This window comes from Chrysochloris asiatica, unplaced genomic scaffold (assembly GCF_000296735.1).
Source record: "Chrysochloris asiatica unplaced genomic scaffold, ChrAsi1.0 scaffold00155, whole genome shotgun sequence".
NCBI lineage: Eukaryota > Metazoa > Chordata > Mammalia > Afrosoricida > Chrysochloridae > Chrysochloris > Chrysochloris asiatica.
The window spans coordinates 7,159,713-7,167,402 of NW_006408673.1; the positions used below are offsets into that span (position 1 = coordinate 7,159,713).

Genomic DNA, 7,690 nt, shown 5'->3' on the forward strand with positions numbered 1-7,690 from the left:
TGCATGGGGTTGCTATGAGTCGGTTCTGACTCAATGGCACCTGACAACAACAAAGACATTTAGTTCTCTTATTTTTGCTATGAAGTCACTTAAAAACAAAAGAACTTAATTATATTTGGTGTAATGTAAGTATATACCATCTGAAAAATAAAATGTTATGTTATTTCTGTTGTTGTTGCTAGCTGCCATTGTCACTGCCTAGCTTTCACACCCATGAGAAATGATTGAAAACACCATGGCTTGGGTCAGGTGCACCTTAGACCTCAAGGACAGCTTTGCTGTTTATACTATACAGAGGTTTTTTGCAGCAGATTTGCCTAATGCAATATGTCTTATTTGATTTATTTGTTTGTTTTTGGTGTTTTTTTCTTAAGAAACACTTTTTATTGTGAATAGTGTGAAGGTTTATAGAGCAGATCATCAGTTTTACACTCAACAAATCATATGCTTTGCTTGTCCACATGGTTGCATTCCTCTCTATGCACCAACAGTTAACAGCTTTTACCTCTATTCACTTTAACTACTGCATTCCTCCCAGTGTCTCCCACTATCCTTCATCTTTATCTTTACTCTGTTAACCTCCCTATTCTTGCATATTGCCTGCTCTGTCACCCATGTTAACATGAATAATGTTAACCCATGAATAATGTTCCTTCTCATTCCACTCTATAACCATCATAGACTGTTTCATTTAACTTTTTTTTTTTTTTTTAATTTTACGTTATTTTCATACAAAGCTTGTCCTTTTGTGATTGACTAATTTCACTTAGCATAATGTCTTCAAGGTTCAATCATGTTTTGAGGTGTTTTAAAGAGTCATCATGATTCTTCAATGTTTTGTAGTATTCCAGTGTGTATATATAACAAAGTTTGTTTAACCATTCTTCTGATGATAGACACTTAGGCTGTCTCCATCTTTTTGATGTCTCTTGTAGACAGCATATTAAAGGATCCTATTTTCTTATCCATTCTATTCTTAATTTCTCTTGCCTGGAACATTTAATCCATTTACATTCAGTGTAATTATTTGTAGGTATTAATTCATTGTCATTTTTCTGTGTGTGTGTTTTTGTGGTGCTGCTGGATTTTTCATGCCAACTAATTTTCTATGCTGAGTTCACTTTGTGGGTTTTCTTTTCATTTTCATTTCTGTTGTGTTAATGTTTACTAAATTTTTCTGGTTTTCCTGTTTCTTTGTTTTTATTTTGATGTGTACATGCATTATTTTCTTTGAGTTTACCTTGTAATTTGTTAATTTTTTTCCCTGCATAAAACAGTCTGTTTTATCCTGAAATCTACTTGATTTCTTTGCCATATGGAAGTTCTGTATCTACACTATTTCCTCTTTTTTTCTTTGTAGTTGCCTTCATTATACATTGATATCTTTGGTTCCCTATTTTCAGTCTTGTAGGTTTGCTTTACTTTACTTCAATATCTGGATTGATTTCTGTGTGGTCTTGTCATGAATGATAATCTCAGGTATTGCCTGCTGTTGTTGGTTCTCAGTTCAAACATCCTTTAACATTTCTTGTAAAGTTGGTCTGGTCATTACAAATTCCTTTAACTTCTGTTTATCAGTACATATCCCAATTTTGCTGCTGTATTTGAGTGGCAGCTTTGCTGGGTGTATGATTCTTAGTTGGCAATCTTTTTCTATCAGAGTTTTGTGTATGTCATCCCACTGCCTTCTTGACTGCATGGTTTCTGCTGAAAAATCAGAGCTAAGTCTTATGGAGTCCTGATGTGGCACTGTATGATAAGCACTCAACTGCAAGGTCAGTTTAAATTGCAAGGGAAGCAGTTCAAATTTAACCGTCACTCGTCAGAAACCCTATACAGGGTTGCTGTGGATTGGAGTCAGTTCGACAGCAATAAATACCAGCAACAACAGTCTTATTAGTTCTCCTTTGTAGGTAACTTTTTGTTTTTCCCAAGTTGCTCTCAGGATTCTTTCTTTATCTTTGATTTGGGAAAGTTTGATTATGTGTTGGTGATTTTCTCAAATAAGATTTTCTCTCTATCTTATTTGAGATTCATTCAGTTTCTTATATACCTATCTTCTCATTTTTCATGATGTTAAGGAAATGTTCTTTCAACAACTCTTTGACAATATTCTCTGTGCTTGTGTCTTTTTGTTCGGGAATTCCAATCACCGTAAATTGTTCTTCTTCATGGTGTTTCACTTAACTCTTAGACTTTTCTTTGGATTTTTTTTTTTTTTTTCATTTCCCTTTTTTTTTTCTGATTGTTTTTCTAGGATACTAGTATTGAAAGATTTATCTTCAAATTATCATTTCTTTACACTGACTCCTTTGCCTTTTCAATGTATTGTCAATTTCTGAAGTCTTAGTATTAATCTTCTGGATTTTTAATTATAGGTTTTGTATTATTTCAAAATTTGTTTTTATTTTATCTGTTTGTTCTTGTAGTGTTTTTCTGAATTCTTCAAAAGTTTTTATTGTGTTCTTGCTTTCCTTGATCTTTCTATCAGTCCTTTGAAGGCACCTAATTATCATTCTTTTGAATTATTTTTCAGTTAATTCCATTATCTTTTCTTCCTCAGAAATGTCTTCTGGCTCTGTATCTTGGTCATTTTTGAGCCATTTCTTAGTTTCTTAGTGTGAACTAAAAGTGTCTGTTGTCTCGGGGGCATGGTGGGATTGTTGTATTTGTAAAAACAAACAGTACAGTTGTTGGACCGGAGGGAAGAAATCTCTAGTGGGCTCCTGCAATTCAAGAAGCTCAAGAGGTGATTGGGGAAGTGATGTGACAGCAGAGTTCCTGGCCTTAGATGGAGTTCCTACTGGCCATGGTGTTATCAATGTTCAGGGTACTCAATCTGAAGTCATTCCTGGGGGCCCTTGATGGAGCTGCTTTCAGTATCTAGTAGAACCATAGGGAAGCTGGGGACATGAGACTGGTTGAATGCTGATCTAGTAGCTCTGCAAGTTTTGTAGGTCTGGAGCTGAGTCCACCTGAATCCAGGTAGCTAGGCAGCACAACAATAAGGCACAGCTGACCCCTACCTCATGCTGGTGTGACTCCCAACCACATGGTTCTGAATTCCCCAAGAGCAGCATCTGTGCTGGGGGTGGATGAGGGTCACCAGAGAAGTTTGGGGACAAAGAAGAAATCATACATTTTCCATTGCTGCACGAATTTACTTTGCCAGGTCTCCCTCAGCTGTCAAAGTTGCTCACAATATTGTGGAGTCACGTCTGGCTAGCCATTCACCAGCCAGTCTTCCTCTCTTATCATCACTGCTCAGCTTCTCTTCCCAGTAAGCACTACATTCACCTCTCTAACCGTTCTTATTATGACATTCAGGGTTCCAGAATTTTCATCTGTGTCTGTTTTATTTTGTCTCTCGTATCTTTGTTGTATAGGGTACATGTAGTGCATTTGCCTAGTCCACCACCTTGTCAGAAGTTCCTTATTTGATTTCTTGACTGCTGTTTCAACGGGCATTGATTGTGGATTCAACTAATGAAATCCTTGATAACTTTAATCATTTTTGCACTTAGCATGGTGTTGCTGATTGGTCCAGAGGATTTTTGTTTTCTTTATGCTAAGGTGTGATTTATACTGAAGGCTATTGTCTTGATCTTCATCAGTAAGTGTTTCAAGTTCTCTTCACTTACACCAAGCAAGGTTGTGTCATCGCATATTATAGATTGCTAATGAGTCTTCCTTCAATTCTATTTTGAATTGATACTCCTTCACATAGTCAAGCTTCTTGGATTATTTGTTTAGCACACAGATTGAATACCTATGAGGAAAAGACACAGCCCTTATATCTTTCCTGATGTTAACTCACACAATATCCCCTTATTATGTTTGAAAGACTTCCTCTTGATCTATATACATGTTCTGCATGAGTACAATTAAGTGTTCTGGAATTCCCATTCTTTGCAATGCAATCGATAACTTGTTATGATCCACACAGTCAAATGCCTTTGCATAATCAATAAAGCACAGTAAAAATCTTTCTGCTATACTCTGCTTTTAGCCAAGATCCATCTGACATCAGCAATGATATTCCTTGTTTCACTTCTTCTTTTGAATCTGTCTTGAATTTCTGGTAAGTCCTCGTCTATGTACTGCTGCAACTGTTTTGAATTATCTTTAACATAATTTTACTTACATGTAATGTTAATGATATTGTCAGATAATTTTCACATTATGCTGGATCACCTTTTTTGCAATAGGCATGTATATGGATCTCTACCTGGTTGGTCAACTAGTTGTCTTCCAAATTTCTTGACATAGACAAGGGGACTATCTTAGCCGTGGTAAAAAGGCAAAAAATATACATGACATATATATCTGTCAGAGTTCTGCAACAAATTGTGGAAACCATTTCTGGCTGGTTTTAAAAAAATAATAGCTTATTAAATAATATTAGGTAGCTTTTGGAGTCTATACAGTTAGCCAGAGATGCAGATATAAAGGCTATCTCAGTAGGAAAAACACTAAAATTTGTAGACCTGTTTCAATGGAGACAGCACTATTGTCATTGTTTGGTAAAGATACTGTCGCATGTACTAACAACTCTGCCAATCTGACCACTGGATACTCTTCCCAGAATCTCTGCCATTACTGCCTCTCAGTATTCTACTTCTCTTTCATAATAATTCTGCATAGTGCCTGTGTCTTTGCTTTATTAATTTTCCTTGCAATGTCCGTGCTGAAGCTGCTTAGGAATCTGGATAAAGCAAGTTTCTGTCTTCTATAATGGGAGGTGGAGATTTACAAGGAGAGAAACTTCCTTGAATATCTAGAAAAGATATTTATAGATGCTGGATGACCAAAAAGAATGATTAAGTATGTCACAACATTTGATTGGAAAGGAAGGGATAGAATTATTATCTTCAGATGCCGATCATTTATATAAGTAACTCCAAATTCACTCAACCTTTAAAATTAAATAGTTCAGCAAAACAGCTAGGTCAACACATAAACATAAATTGCATTCACTCATACCAACAATAACAGGTTAGAAAATTGTATAGAAAATTAAATTTTAGCAGTAACAAAACCCAACAGAATATCTGGAAATTAAGATTAAAAATCCACAAAGTAGATGATTTGCCTCCCATTCTTACGTCGGGAAATGGCCGCTGTGTAGTTACAATGGAAATAAGTCCCAGAATGCTCCTAGGGGACACTCCTCATTTTGTCCTGAGGGTGGAGATCAGAAAACTGCAAAGACTGGAAAGTTCTTAAAAAGGTTCACAGACGAAGAGTCTAGAGTATTCCTGTTTGATAGGGGTAATTCCAGGGACAAAGAGGCTCCAAAGGAGAAAGGATCAGAAAATGGGAGGGCAGAGAGAGAATGGGAAGATCAGGAAGCTCAAGATTACTTCAGTGATAGAATCTGGAAAACAAGTTTAATGATTCAGAAGGGGATGACACAGAGGAGATTCAGGATTATAGACAGTTCAGGAATTTTGCTACTACATCTCACTGGAATGCTGAAGAGGAAGGACCCAAGTACAAGTCTAAAGTTTCACTAAAAGGCAATAGAGAAGAAAAAATATATAAACTAAAAGAGACTAGATACATAGTGGAAAAGTCTAGCATTACAAAAGATAAGCACAAGGAAGACGACAAAAGTTCTGAGAGAATAACAGTAAAGAAAGAAGCTCAATCATCTAAGCAGGTAAAGTCTGAAAAGCTCAAAGACCTCTTTGATTACAGTTCCCCTCTACACAAGAATCTGGATGCCAAAGTCTACCTTCAAAGAGGAGAGCCCACATAAGATCAAAATGGTAGCCAGTGATTCTCATCATCCTGAAATCAAACTCAAATGGCACCTGTTCCATTTGATGATTCTAACAGACCTGCCTCCTTGACTAAAGACAGGCTACTTGCTAGTACACTTGTCCATTCTGTCAAGAAGGAGCAAGAATTCTGAACCATCTTTGACCACATTAAGTTGCCATAGGCCAGCAAAAGCACTCCAGAGTCATTTATCCAACATATTGTGTCCTAGGTTCATCATGTTAAAGTGCAACACTTCAAATCTGCTGCAGTGACCCTAAACAACAGGTTCACTTCATATCAGAAAGCCACTGAAGAACACAATACCCAGAAAAAGAGCCCTGAAATACACAGGAAAATTGGCATCTCCTCAAGTACTCTGACGAAGCATACCCGGTTAGCAGGGGAAGAAAGAGTTTAAAGAAGAAAACCCAAAGGGAGATAAAAATCTAAGGTGTGATTCTGCTAATCTTCAGCATGACATTGACCATCATAGAAAAGAAAGAAGTAAAGAATGAGGGAATTCTAAGGGTTCCAGTGGATCAAGAAAGCAGAAGAAAACTCCAAAAGATTACAAGGAATACAAACCTTATTAAGACGGTAGTAAACATAAGGAGAGTAAGAAAGAAAGAGACAGAGGGCAGGGCTACAGCCAGATTGGCACAGGAACCGGTGCTAAAAGCGGTGCAGAGAGATGGAGACAGCCTAAGTGCCCATCAAATGAAGAATGGATAAACAAACGGTGATACATGCACACAACAGAATACTATGCCACCCTGAAGAACAACAAGGAAGCTGCAAGCCACCGCATAACATGGATGAACCTTGAGGACATTTTGTTGAGTGAAATTAGTCAGTCACAAAAGGAGAAATACTGCATAGGACCATTATTGTAAAAGAGTAAGAAACAGAACCCACATGAAAAGGGGGGAAAATGATATATATATTTGCTGATCACCAGGATGTATGGGATGAGAGGAGGGGAGGGAGGGAGGGTAAGACAGAGCACAAGGTGAGGAACAGACAGAGGATAGCTTGGGTGGTGGTGGTGGGGGCAACACACAAGAAGTGGGAGGGGAATGGAAGAACAAGGCTGATGGGAGAACAGTTAGGCAGGTTTGGCATGGGCTAAGTAGGACAGAGGTAAATGATGATGTATGCACAACCTTGGAACAACAGGGCTCCGGGATACAGGGAATGAGGCTGGTTTGAAGGAGTAAAAGAGGGGAATAGTGATAAGATGCTTGTCTGTCTTTTGAATCTTGGTTTCCCTTGCCTACCATTGTAAAATAGACACTTGTGGTGGGGAGAAAGGAATAGTCAGAATCACCACTACAGAAAGCTTGTAAGACCGTCTTCAGCCTATAACTGATTGAAATACCTTAAAGGGGGCTAGAAGTTGCCCAGTGAAAGAGTCTTCCTGTAGAGCCTTTACACTGCACAAGAATCCAGAACCCCATCCAGAACCGACTGAGGTAGGAAATTTCCACTGAAAAGGATGAGTAGACCAGCCTGGAGCAGCTAGAAGAACAGAAGATACTTCGTGAAAGAAAGACCATCAGGAAAAAGCCAAAACAATAATGGCAGTCTGATTGATTACTGCAGGAATAAGTAAGCTGTTTGCCTGACAGCCATCAAGGCAAGTGGTTGGGACCCCTCAGAGCAGACCCCTTTCTAAGACTGAGACTCAAGGGGAATAAATGAACAGGCATGTTGTCTGGACGGTGACCATGTTGGAAACCGATAAGGAAAGAGAGAGAAAAAACAGCAATGAAGTTGCCAGCTAAGCCTGACCACATTCAGTAGACCCCTATGAACCCAGGTGGAGACCTTGATGGCCAGCAGTACGGCAAGACCCGGGGACTCCTGGCCCCAGAGGCAGTGACATGGCCACAGAGGACTAGAGTGGAGAGTGAAGTGTCCAGCT

At 38.4% G+C, this 7,690-nt stretch overlaps 1 pseudogene; it reads left to right on the top strand.

The window, feature by feature from the left end:
- The window catches only part of LOC102810518, a 167,915-nt pseudogene that overhangs the window by 153,836 nt on the left and 6,389 nt on the right, over window positions 1–7,690 (top strand).